Source organism: Trachypithecus francoisi, unplaced genomic scaffold (genome assembly GCF_009764315.1).
Source record: "Trachypithecus francoisi isolate TF-2019V2 unplaced genomic scaffold, Tfra_2.0 Lachesis_group8, whole genome shotgun sequence".
Lineage (NCBI taxonomy): Eukaryota > Metazoa > Chordata > Mammalia > Primates > Cercopithecidae > Trachypithecus > Trachypithecus francoisi.
Window position 1 is genome coordinate 48,457,307 of NW_022681473.1, and position 14,058 is coordinate 48,471,364.

The window sequence follows — 14,058 nt, forward strand, 5'->3', positions numbered from 1 at the left end:
GCTGGTCAGGTGATGGGTGTACCCAAATCTCAGAAATCATCACTAAAGAACTTATTCATGTAACCAAACACTACCTGTTCCCCAAAAACCTATTGAAATAAATAAATCAGTATATATACAAAAGCTTGAAATATACTTATGAGCACATTATTAGAAATGTGGAGCTAAATACCAAAAGTAACACTTGAAAGACTTGACAGTGATTGCCTTTGGGTCATATGAATGAGGGTGGGGAATGGTGTGGTGGAGGTCCATTGTCACATAAGCTTTTCAATAAAATTGAATTTTTTACTTTTTGCAAGCATTACTTTAAGAAAAGTAAAATCAATTAAAAATAAAAAGCATTTACAAGATGACCTAGCAATGCTCTTTTACTGATTTTTACAAATAAGTGAAAATAAATATATTCTTAGGACCTAAAAGAAATCAGGCCTGATCAAAAAATGAGTCAAATCAGATAACTTGACATTAGGTCTATAAGAAATATCAAGATTTCTGCCTCTCTTTCTGATAGAATTTCATGAGAATCTTTGCATATATGCTCTTAGGATGTCTGCTATGAGGAATGCTTTTATTTTCTCAATTGTAAATGTAGAAGCAGTAGTTAGGAGATAGGAATGACTTAGAATGAAGGCTTATTAATAGATATGTTATAGGATGAAACCTGAAAAAAATTCTGCAGTTGAATGATTTGTATAAATAATTTTAATAGTTGATTTATTAAACTCTACACTAGTCTCTTGTTGAGCATAGTATCTACATATACATAGTCAATGAATACAAAACTATACTATTAAGACGATCTAATACTCTAGCTCATCTTTATGTACAACCCTATACTCTCAGGAGAAATGAGATATTAATCACTCCCACTACTTGTAGGTTGTATATTTTTCTTGTGACATTTGAATGACCATGCCAGTCAATGTATTCCATGCAATTGTTGGAATGACTTGCAATGGTTGTAAACTGTACACTCATGGAATACAGATACCATGGTTCTTTTGCTTACTCTTCTTATATCTTAGCATCCACACCTATACATTTGGAAGTAGCTCAGATAAATTGTTCTTAGTTCTTTCATTTTAGGATTTTTAGTTTACCTTAAGGACATCAGAAAATAAATACAGACACCACAAGGAGTACATGAGCCCTACTTGTGTAACTGTAAGTGTTAACTGTTGTATGTATTACTTTGCTTGTGAAATATTGTAACAAACGGACCAAAAAGAAGTTTGCTAATTACAGGACACCTCTTATGTAAGTTTACAAATACTGTTCATCTTGGTAGAAAAAAAATCTCCATACTCTTCCAAATATAGGCACACAAAATGAAAGCAGAATGAGAAAGTTCACATTTTGGGTGCTTAGATTTGTCAAATGATAAAAGGGAAATAGTATTTTTAATAACTGTACAGAAGAAATTTGTGAAACAGTAGGAAATAAAATAAGAACAAGTCCACAAAATTGTGATAGTTGGTAGCTGTAGTGGCTCAAATAAAATTATAGCAAAAAAGGTTAATGAATTAAAAAAGAGCAGGCCCTGTACCTGTTCTCCTAGGTCCAATTGATATGGCCCTATTCCAGGAAAGGTGGGTTGGTACTTCATTTTCCTATTGCTATATTTGGAAAAATCACAAAATTGCTGAAATTCTGGGTCAAAAGACTACAAGGTAAAACAGTTATATATGATCACCTATCTCATATAGAAATATATAGTTTTATTGATATTAAATGTAACTACTTGATTTTGATGAAAACCTTGAATGCACCTTGTGCTTAAAGAGTTTTCCAAGCCAGGCATGGTGGCTTGGGTCTGTAGTCCCAGCTACTCAGGAAGCTTGAGGCAGGAGTGATCCCTGGAGTTTGATTCCATCCAGGGCAACGTAGTGTAGAGTTTTCCAGTGCGGATGATTATAGTGTGTTTCACTGCCTGCCATCCAGGAAGTCTTTGTAATTTTTTCTTTCATCATGCCCAGATAACGTATACTCATGAAAAAACCAGTGAAACATTAAATCTCTTATTGGCTTTGCAAAATAATTTCTTAAACATTAATGGATAAAATGTTATTCTAACAAAAGCTATTTTTAAAAGAGAATAGCAACAAACATTGGAATCCTACTCATAAAATTTAGACATAAGAGATTTTGTGCTAGAACTGATTTTGAAAACCAAAGTAGTTTTACGAATTTCTCCTTGTATATTAAACCTGAACTGTAAAGGTAGGATAATAGAAGTCTACTGGTGATTTTTAACAATCTTTTAACTAATATAATATCAAGGACCAAATGTTGCTGGTTCAAAGTAGTTTCTTTGTTCCTTATATTTAAGTAATAATGGTCTTAATATAAATTGTAATGCTCGTGTAAATAATCAGCTTACATTAAAAAAAACTCTTAATTGAATAAAGTCAAATACATGAATATGTTGTTTTACTCTTTATTATAATTTGGGAGATAGTTGAAACTTAACAGTGAAATACATTCAATTTCTATAATAATATCCACATAAATAAATGCCTATGGGTGGTGAATATCGAATAAAAATTGTAAGGACAAGTAATTATTTTATGCTGCATTTTTTCATGTTAAATGAAGTTTTAATTTTGAAAATGTAAATGTGTTAGTATATTCAGAAATTTTTCCTAATTAGATATTTTTGCTCAGTTTGTGCTAATCCAGGTACTGTTACATATTGTACCACTTGTTTAATTGTTTTCTCTTTGTTTAAAAATTACCTTTTCCTTTTAGACTAATATAAAAGTATCAGAAGTAAATTTAGAAAATAACTAATCTAGGCAATAGAAACACCATATTTCTGTCATTTATTAGACTATACTTATTCCCTGCTGAATAAAAATAAAAGACATCATGGATGATAACCAAAATTAGAATTTATTTGGTTTCTCTAGTGGATACCAAATATGCAGTTACTAGGCATGGGCAGGAGATTAAATGTCTCCTGAAGAAGATTCATCATTTTGAGTAAAGAAAAATACCCAAATGAATATTTTAAAACTTAAACAAACAAACAAAAAAGCACAAAGTGTGGTGCCTGGTTCAATAAATAATAATATCAAAAACAAACATCGGTGATTTTTAGCTGCTGCTGCTTCCTTTTTTGTTTTGGTAATACGGGCTCATGATTATCACATCCAACTGTTGAAATATTCATTTGACATTATCTTAGATATAAACTTAGATAGTTAGTAGTGTTATTGTCTGGCAAAGTCACATGATTTTCAGTTTTATCATTATATTTTCTCACTGTGGTGATGTAGTAGTTAATGTGGTCTTCAATTTTGTAGACAGCTAACACCTGGCTTACTAAGACTAACACTTTCACACCAATAAGTAAAACTTGGTAAGATGGATTGTCTGCTGCACAGATCTTATGCTGTAGTTATAGAGTTAAGAAGTCCTTGTTATTATGAATGTGCATTATGAGTATATTGTACACAGTCCTGGTATGCAAATGTGTAGCATTCAGAGAAGTGAAATAATTCTGTGTTATTATTATCTTTGTAAATTACGTCTCAAGAGTTTTTGAGGACTTTATGAAGGCAGTTTTCTATAGTCTCAGTCATACAGTATGTGCAGCACAAAGTGTTTTCTTTCACTATTAACAATAACTGAGCCAATGAAAATGCTTTTTAAATATACACCCAGCAAGCAGTTATCTGGCTCGTCCTTCTTACTATCCACAAACCATCTTTTATCGTCTTTTAAGACTGCATACGAAACAGCTTTGTAAACATCTGTTTTCCATTGTTAATTGTCAGGAAAACTGGAATTTAAGTGCTTCTTTAGAAGCCTCCTAATCCTATCAAGGAGAATAAGTTGCATATGTTTATCTTTTCTTCTGTAGATTGTTTCTTTAGACTTCATTAAAAAAATACACACATAGTATTCATTTACTTTCTAAAAATTACTTTTAAGATAATATTTCAATAGCTATTTTGAGGATATTGCTTTGTAGTAATTAGTTGAAATTATTGGCAACATGGGCTATGTGTTAAAAAGATGCATGATAAATATAGACTTAAATCTAATGTGTCTTTTCAAATCATTTTCAGAGTTTTCTTGGGCATATTCCATATTGAAATGTGCAATAAAAGAAAATATAAAGAATAGGTACTTGGTAGCTAAATAACGAATTAATTTAGAGCTCCAAATCTTCAGTCATAATTATTCTCTAGGAAATATATGCTTTATTTTCATAGGCTTTTTCTGTTCCAATAATCAAGCCATTAATGTCAACAGAGTATCTCTCACAGTGATATACTAAGAAGGCTTTTGCAATAGTACAGTGTGATTTCCTTCTAAATGAAAAGGATCTCTTGCAATAATTACTTTAAAAATATTAAAATTCTGCTCTAGTTATTCTGAATGTATAATGTAAAAGCAAATGCACCTATCTCTTGAGAACGGAAAGAGCATCCATAATTTAATAATTAAGTAATGTAATAACCAATAATTTTTCTTACCTATAAATATACCTAAAAAACAAGAGTATGGAATATTAAGAGAAGTAGTTGGTTGTTAGTAAAAACTTTTTTTTTTCAGAATGTGCTCTTTTAAAATATTTTGTAATCTTTATTAAATTGCTATCTTTTTCATGTCATTGGAATGCATTGTGAATTTTTGTTTTTAAAAGGCTCGTACTCTATTTCTAAATGGGTAGAAATTGGAAACTTACTATTTACTATTTTTATCTGCTTTTCAGTTTTTGCTTTTCAAACTTGTGTTGAAGTGATGTAGAACTAGGCCTTATCACTGCATATAAAATTAATTGAAATGACATATTGTTGCAGTTTCTATGACAACCATATCATGATGCTGATGCTCTTAAAAATATCTAAAATATGCTAATTCTAGTGAACATAGTTAACACTTATTTGCTTAATATTCAATTTAGTACTAAACTTCATCAACTTTGAAAATAGGTTGATAACATATTGTGTGCAATTAAAAGAGGTTCTTGTATTGAGCTGTTGAGTTTAGTATTTTCCCCTAGAAGCCTACTATTCTAGAACTTTAAGTGTGAATAAGTGAAGCTTTTCATTTGTTATTGTCTTAAACAGACATGAATGAACATGAGGATAATCATTGTTGCAGATTTTCACTATTGTTTAATTCCTCCCCTCCCCCGTTTTAAAGATAATATATTCAAATTCATAGAAAACATTCTGATGAAAATAAAAGTTCAGTAAAACCCAATGAGTTATTTAAATAATAGCAAACATCCAGATACTTGGGAACATTGGCTTATTTTTTAGCTTTCATTTGTTTGTTTGAATTTGAGAAGATAACATCTCTATCTTGTATGTATCATTATGATACATGCTAAAGACATAAAACTTACAAGTTATAGAATAATTTTGCATAGCAATTATATTAAACACTTTGACTTGAAATACAGTTTGAGTTTTCTTTTAGAATTGATTTAAAAGTAAAATATGTTATTTGGAATTGGCTTATAACTATACATCCTATTTTTAAATAAAGGTTTTTTATAGATATATCATTTGATAAGTCAGAAAACTTATTTTTAGAAATGTATACAATTTGTTGGTTAATAAAAATAACAGGTAATTTCAACAGTATGTGCCAAATAGAATGAAATATCATCATATGGAGAATTATCAAATATTGAATAGAATGCTTCCACTGGCATATTTAATAAGAATTAATTTTCGATATATATGCAATAGATCTTTAATTAATATATATTAAATCATAAAAGCAAAAAGATAAATCCTTAGTTAACATACTTTTAATTATTTGTTTTGCACATACTAGGCACTCAGTAAATATTTAAGCATGAATAAAATTGTGAAAAACAAGCAAAAAGTCTCCAATATGATTGTAATGTTAAAAACAATACGCACACAAAAGAAATCCAGTATTTAGAAATTTAAAAAATAGTATGGGATTTCGAAGAAGATTTTTAAGTAACACATTTTAAAATTAGAGATTTTAGTCAAATTTAGTTTTAAACACAAGCTAACAAATAATAAAACAAAATTGCTGAGGTAAACTAACAAATATTTAAAGACTAGTAGTAAATTATTGTTTCATATTTATTGGTGGGAAGTTTTACAGCATTATTTTTGTGTTCCTTCTTTGTCTTTTATTAGGTATTGGAAATGACCTATACTGATTTACCAAATTTTTCTAGGCTGGCTAAAATGTATAATGAATGATATAGTAATCATCTTTGTGAATGGCCAGCCTCAGACTTGGGAAGAGGCAAGTGGGTCTATAAATGGAGAAAGGCATGTATGAAGGAATGCGCATGCTTTAACATTACTTGATGGTGAAAAGATAACACGATATCTCAGAAGGATGTTATCATGAGGGGTACTTTGAATTTTAGTGACTAAAGTTTATTTCTGTGGTTATTACCCTATAACCCTTCCTTATATTTTTCCTTTCTGTGTTTTATTGTGATAATCATGCTTACTTGTGTAATTATTTAGATCACTTTCGGTTAAAAAAAAAAATTCCAAAATTCTGTGTATCATTGTAAGAGAAACAGATGATGGATAGAAATTTCACTTTTCATCTGGATGTTTCAGAAGTGTTAGTTTTGGCCACCTTAAGCAATAAAGCAACGATTACCTTAATAAATACATATATTTTCAGATAGCACTTCAAAAATGTTAGGTCTGGTATTGTTAAAAATATAGATGACGTGTATGTTTTTTGGGAAATTGGTAGGAGTTTACAACATTCTGGTTTCTATCACATTCTTAGAATTTTTGATTAAAAATCATGGAATTGGTCCCTGACTGCACATGTGATTTGTGTTCCAGTTTTGTAGTCACTGGATTTGTTTAATTCCTACCTGGCTTAGTTTCTGCCAGTTATGTTAAACTTCATGTGTATATTTTTTCCATTTAAGATAAAATGAACTGCCAGGATTATGTATGGCAAAACCAAGAGCCCTCTGAGTTAAGGCTCTCGGGACATTGTACAAGTCTAATATTCTTGTATAAGGTTGGCCTACCCACTGCAACTAAGAAATGAGATGATTTGAGGGCTATTACATACTTAAGGTTTTCATAGTGGATTAGAATAGCAATTACTTAGCACAGGTGTTTCTATAATTGGGATTCCCTGGGAAAATTCAGTACTGTTCTCAATAACATTCAGCTTTCCACATAAATGGAAGAGCTATCCAATGTTAATTTGATAGGCTGTGGCATGAAACAGGGAGTGGGGTCTGGCTTGGGGGCCTGTTGCTTCTTTTATTGGAGAATACATTTCTTGTTGTCCATTAGCACCGGGTTGCTGTGGCTATATTTTTAAATTTTAATTTATTCCATTATTTATTGCTGACCAAAATACTGAATGGGCACAGCCGAAGTCAGCCAGGGCTGATTTATGCTCATATGAAACAAAATAGTTCTCTAGTGACCCTTTTTCTTGAAATAAATAGAATTCTTCTCAATTTATAAAATATATTTAAATAATGTCTATGCATCCAAGTAGCAGGGAAATGACTGAGGAACCCGTGGGGCACAGTTCACCGAGGAGGACCTTCGGTGTGGCCTTGCAGATGTCCCCAAGCTTTGGAGGCAGTGACCAGGAGTAACAAAGAACAACTGCAATAAGTTATTTCAGGATTTAGCTAGGAGGTTCTTAAGCCTGGCATTCTTTTAGTGCAAGGCGTGAATACAGAACGGTGAGCGAAAAAGGCTTCCATAGGGGTAGGAATGGGAAAATAGAAAATCAGTGATATAATTAATAACAATCATTATTATTTTACCTAATCCATTGTTAGACACTCAGAAGGACTGATTTCCTGAGAAATGGGCGACTATAGAGCTGAGAAATGTTCAGCTCTCGCAGCAGGCGGCCGGGCTGCCTGAACCTCCTTCTCTTGCACGCAATTCTCGTCTCGGAGACCTCCGTTTGTGACCTTGGGTCTGGCTGCGTCCCTGAGTCCCTTTGTCTGTCTCCTGTTCCGAAGGTGGAGAGGAAGCGGGAGATGAGTCCCAGGGAGTACGAAGTCAGCTCTGAGCCGAGGTCACCGCAGAAGGGAGCTCGGTCTTCGGCCAGGACCGGAGCAGTTGGTATGCCTTTTCGAAGCTGCCCCCACCCTCTTTCACTGCCCTCCCGTAGGAGTTAGTGTTTGGAGTTTCGGAGCTGCAGCCCCTGTCTTGGAGCTGCAGACAGTTTGGCCCGAAGCTTTGTACTTTGCTGGGAGAGTTCGCCTTCGCTCGATTCCCGGCTATTGGTTTCAGCTAGTTGGAAGTTTTAGCTCTCACTCCTGTCAGCCCGAGTCTCTGAGGGCAGACGGCGCCTAGCGCGGCCCGCGCGCCCGCAAGGCGCCCTCCCTTTGCTTCTCTTTCAAGCGGTCCGGGAGGTCGCCAAGGCTGCTGGGCTGGTGTCAGCTGGGTTCGTCTCTACAGCCCCTAGCTGGGCGCAGTCTTCCCCTCGACCTCAAGGTGGCGACTTAGGCACGTAAACAAAGCTCGGCCAAGCCTGACCGCTGGCACCCTCGCGGTTCATCCACGAAACAGTCTAGTTTCCCCGATGCTCTCGAGCGGGCTGAATTGACTGTAAGGGGACTTCCGTTTAGATGAGGAGTTCGGCCAGAATTTCAGAATACGAGTGCGTGCGTGTGTGTGTGCTCGTGCGTCCGCGCGCGCGAGTGGAGGCAGCGGAAAGTGGTGATGGGATGGAAACCCTTGGCCGAACCCGTTTGGGACGCCGCGAGCCTCCCCTCCATCACCTGAGCCTTGAGGCCGAGCGACCCAGCGGGCTGGGGCTTCGGAACCATTCTGCACCGCGAGATATCTCGGAGTGCGCAACTGGCAAGACAGAGGCTCTGGTTGCCGCCGCCAGCGGTAGAAGATTTGCTAATCTCGTTTTAGTGACACCCATAATTTATAAGTGGAGAGACCTGAAAAATAAAGCCCCCGCCGTGCTTGTGCCCTTCTTCAGGGTGCATGCCGGCTGATCTGAGTGGCAGGGGTAGTTGGGGGTGGGGAAGAGAGACACAGACAGTGAAAGAATAAACGTGCGGCAGTCACACAATCTTACCTCCGGGACGAAAGGACACGGTTCCTAGAACTGAGATTTCCATAGCCCGTCTGCATCCCAGCTGTTTTTCCCGTAGGCGCTTTCCTGCCTAACACCGCCTTCTGACTAACTTGGACAAGGCTTGAGCTGACCCCCTCCTTTTTTCCTCCCTTTTTTTCTTTCCAGACATTCCCTAAACTCAACCCAGGGCAAATCCAGAAGTCGGTACAGTACAGAGCTTCCATTCAATCGTGGAGTGGGGGGGTGGGGGGGGGGCGGGAGGGAATCCCGTTTACAGTTTCTCTTAGGCAGATGGAAGAAGTAGATGGTTACAGGACTTTGGCAGGGTGCGTGGGGATGGCATGGGGTGTTGGTGTCAGGGAATCGCGATTTCTCTTAGGTATTGGTGCTGCAGGTAAGGTTCCCAGATTCCAGCTGCTCTTGTGCAGAGCTGCAGTGTCGGTGAGAGTGGAGGGTGATCCGCGTCTGATTAGAGGGAAATGGAGGAGGGTGACGGTGGGGAGAAACGGACCCTGTACAGGCTCCACGGACACACATTGTGTTAGTTCGTGTCTGTGCCGCTCTACGCTGCCTTTGGGAGCTTTTTGAGAAAGGTAGTATACTCTAGGCTTTTTCTCCCCTTCTTCATCGTCATCCCCCCACTCTCAACCCCGCCCCCGCCGCCTCAATGTGTTTAAAAAGAAGGGAATACCCTTCTAAAATAAGTTAAAAATCTTTCTCTGACTTTCCATTTGAGATGCCAAAAGGCTTAAATAAATGAAACTTTATTTGCAGAGGAGTTTATCCACAGACTCAGCGACATCTCTGGTCTTTGGCCTTATTCTAATTCATGGTGGTAATTACCCTTCGTTTCTTTAAGTGCAATAGATTTATTGCCTTAGAGACTATGCACAGTTTGATTGAATTATTCATTTTTTTTTTCTTTGGTGTAGACTGCATCTGGGGACTCTGATGTGACGTGTAGATTTTTTTTTTTTTTTCAGGAACAAAGGGAATGTGGAAATGAAAGAGAGAGGGAGAGAGAGGCTGGCAGATGTAATGAGACGCGGTGAAGGTGTACGCAGACTGGCACTCCCACTCCTCCCTTCTGCTCTCACTGCAGCCCTGGGTAACTCGCAGGCTAACACAAACAGCTTTTCTCCCGCAGCCTGCCCTCTGTCACTGTAAGTACATCAGCCTTCTCTTATCAGCATGCAGATTCCAGCCACGCACTCCCTAGCCTGGCTTTGCACCTTAGACAGCAGAAGCGCATTTAAAAATTAACTTTCCTAAGCTAGGAAAGGCATGTCTGTAAAACTTATTTTTGATTTATCTTTATTTTTCTTTGGAAAAAAGTTCATGCATTTTTACCACTTTTCCCCCACCTCCTTTGTGGCGGTGCTGTGCCGCTACTGTCGCTACCGCTGTGATCTTCCTAATAGAAATGACACGCAGATTCAAATGAAATTTAATGTTATTCTTTATCCACTTAAAGTCGAGGGACAATACCTTGTCCTTTTGCAGAATGACATCTTAAGGAACGCAGGACATTATTCAGTTTGCTTTTAGCTTTTGTTGCTGAAACACGAGTTCCGACCTCTTGGAGGCAGAGTCCCAGGGGCACTGTTATTTGGGAGTTCAGGTTATTTGGTTACTTCAAACTTAAATGAAGTGCGATGGGCAGCTGGAGTGTTGGTATGTTTGTTATCCCCGTTTAAGGAAACCAATTGCTAAAACTTCTCCGTACTGACTTGAAGTTTTCAACTTCTTTCCTTTTGGCTTTTACACTCTCTCATTTATCCTTCGTTTCAGTAAAAGTTCTTCTCGGTGTTTGGGAGCGATTGACATTTATGCTTGTCCAATTTATACAGTAGCTTTGAAGTCCTTCCTGAAAGAAGTTAGCGACTTTAATATGAAATCATGTAGGTCTGAATTGTCCGCCCGGATGGTGTAAGGAGTCTTTCAAAGCGGGAGTTCGAGGTTTTAATAGCCGTTATGATTTTTGCGTGGGTGTTTCAAATACTAACTTCTCAAGCAGAATTAATTGCGTTGTCCTTCCCAAGTTCAGGGGGACTTCTTTCCAGGAACCGTGCGCGCCTTTCCTTTTGCGAGTTCGCGCCTCTTCTCTGGAGGTGCGAGGCCAAAGTTAGCAAAGCCGAATTGCCTTTGCTGGTTGCGGTGCGCAGGGACATTCGGACAGCACAGAGGCAGCGACTGCTGCGGGCAGGTAAGTCAGCCCCACCCGCTCGCCCCTCCTTCCCTCCCAGCTTCCCCCGAGCTCAGCGCACGGGGTTCCTGCGCCGCATAGGGCTCCAACTGCCAGGGAATGTGAGCTTATGAGTGCCTGGATCTGGCCAAGGTGCCTGGGTGCCCTCTGCTCCTCCGGGAACTTCTCCGAGCCCGCAGGCCGGTGCGGACCAGGTAGGTGGAGAGCCCGGCACTTTAGCGGGCTGCTGCGCTCTCCGCCTCTCCCACTTCATTGGTATAGCCAGCGCCCGAGGCTTTAGAGGAAACCCTTAGCTCGCACCCCCGCCCCCAGGGCCACGTGTCACTCCATGCACAGCCTGAAGTACGGCATCGAGACCCCAAACTTTAGTTTCCTTCCTTTAGGGATCAATATTGTTACTTGCTCCGGGTTCCGCCTTATCAGTCTACTTTGCTATCAGTTTATTAGATACAATCTAAAAGGGGTTCCTGCCGCACCTTTTCGGAAAGTTAATCGCGGCCAGGTATTAGGGCCTTCCGTGGACGCCAGAAATCTTGATAATGTCTCCTTCCTTTCCTTCTTGCCTCCCGCTAGCGGCCTGCATCTGGTCGGCAGGGTCAGTCTTGCCCACCAGAACCCCAATTGCTCTGTGATTTAAAGAGACCGACGCGCGGTATTTGGAGAGCCAAACTTGTCGCAGCAAATTGGAGGAACCCAGTCGCGCTCCAGCCTTTCCGTCCCTGATGTTTCACCTCTCTAGGTGGCTCTTCCCTGAGGACTTGGTCTTTGAAACATAATCTACACCCCTCTTCTCTCTGCTGGCATTTAGGACAGGTCCTTCAATGTTGACCTCTTTAGGCTTTGGAGAGGATTTTTGGTCGTTGTGGTTGAGTTCCAGGGCAGACAGCTGAGGAGTGCGAGGCTCTGGAACAGGCCCAACTACACTCTGACACACACAGAGGAGATCTGACACCTTTCCGGGCTAGAAACATTAGTCTGAGCCTGCCCCTTGGGCCTTAGAGGTCAAGGGACCGGCAGGCAGTTCTGGGAGCCCTGGCCTTTAAGAGCTGCCCAGCAAGGTACCAGGGCATACCTCTCATTGACCTCCAAGCTCTGGTGCCTAGAGACAGATTTTCCAGTCCTGAAAGTCACCATGGGTGGTGGAGACACAAGATTTCTTGCTAGGGGCTAACTCTCCTCCCAAAAATGTGAAGTCAGTTTAACTCACAGTTCCCAAGCTACCAGTCTTCAAGCATTGTATTTCCTGGTGGGCCAGGAGCATATGACTATTTCTTCTGCGCCACGGATCCTAGGTGCTCATCTTCACTCTTAATCTCTGCCTTTTTCTTATCTGGAGTTTATATGAAACCAACATGGAGTATACTTTAAAAAGGCAGTATATGATCGAAAGCTCAGTTTGTTCCATCTTCCGTGCTTGCATCCTGTCTCCATTTTCTTCAAAGATAATGTAATAGAGATGAGACTTTCTCCCCTTTATCTTTGATCAGTTCATCTGCGGGAGCTCTTCCTCATGCGGGCAACTTTAGATTGTCCTGAAACTTTCTGATTTCTCCAGTCAGCATTCACGACTCCTCTCTTTTGGTCCATATGTCCTTTCACAAAGTCTTTTTCGATGAAGTGTCTCAAAGTCGCCATCTCATATGAGTTTCTATACAGTAAGGATCTCTCCTTCACAAATCTCTGCAGGTTATGCTGGTGCTTCAGAACCTCTTTCCCAGCTTTTATCTTCAGAACCTCTTTCCCAGTCAGTGGAAAGTTTTGACTTTCCACTGACTTCAGTTTCTCAAATCTAGTCTATTTCTTTGGGCCTGGGTTAAGGCAGGCCAACCTCACCTCGTGCATACTGCCTCTAGTTAGCCCTGTACTGCTATCAAAGCTAGTTTTCTCATCTATCTTTTATATTCTGCATCTCTACTACCTGAGACCTTATTCCCTGTCCTGGTCCTCCAGCTTTTTTTTGCACTGAGATAAAGTTTCAGGTGTCTACTTCTTTATAACATTCTGTGTCTTTCAAATCTATAAATCTACCCTACACATGACTCAAAGGGAATCTTTATTTAGGTTTTTTTCTGGGGGTCGTTTATTAACATAACTTTCTACATCTGACTTAGGCATTTTTATATGTCATCCTGGGTGACTGAAACTGTTTTCATCTTCAACAACCTTTAACCTTTAATCCACCCCTCTTGAAATTGTTTCTCTAAATCTTTTCCTCCACAAAGTTGAGGTAATATACATATATCACCCACGCAATCCCATATAATGAAGACTTATCCATTTAACAGTATAACAGTTGTGGAATTGTTTTATTTATTGTTGTGAAAATCTAATATTTTTTGGTGGTTTGTATGTGTCCTGTTATTTATAATAATTTGAACCCATAAACTACATAATCCATATGGCCTCCAGAACACTGCCACCTCCTGTGTGAATTGCTTTTTCTTTTCTTTTCTTTTCAATGTTTCCTCCTCCGTCGTTTAAAATGTTTCTCTTCCCCCATTTGCTGAGATCCTACTAAGTGGTGTCTTTTCATCATCTCTGCTTCCTTCATCTCTTTTCTCTCTTTTGACTACTTCTCCTTTTCATTTTCCTTCATCCTTCTTATTGTTCATTCTAACATCCACCCTTCTTGTCTTCTCCCTGGCCTGCCTGTCCTTCCCTTTCTCCGTTTGTCTTGTGGCTCGCTTTCGTGGTCCAGTTCTATCTCTTAGTACTTCTTAACATTCAGCCCATGCCTCCTTCTATCACCTAACTTTTCCAAAGCACAAGCTACCATTCCTACATTTTCCTTTACTATT

General features: G+C 38.9%; 1 protein-coding gene across 2 annotated transcripts in view; it reads left to right on the forward strand.

Moving 5' to 3' along the window:
* The first annotated feature begins 10,041 nt into the window (after positions 1–10,041).
* Positions 10,042–14,058, forward strand: part of SOX6 (SRY-box transcription factor 6) — a 692,888-nt gene continuing 688,871 nt past the window's right edge. For both annotated transcript variants that reach the window (XM_033206912.1, XM_033206899.1), the window contains exon 1: positions 10,042–10,217. The gene's annotated coding sequence lies outside the window, so the exon portion shown is untranslated. The remainder of the gene's footprint in view (positions 10,218–14,058) is intronic.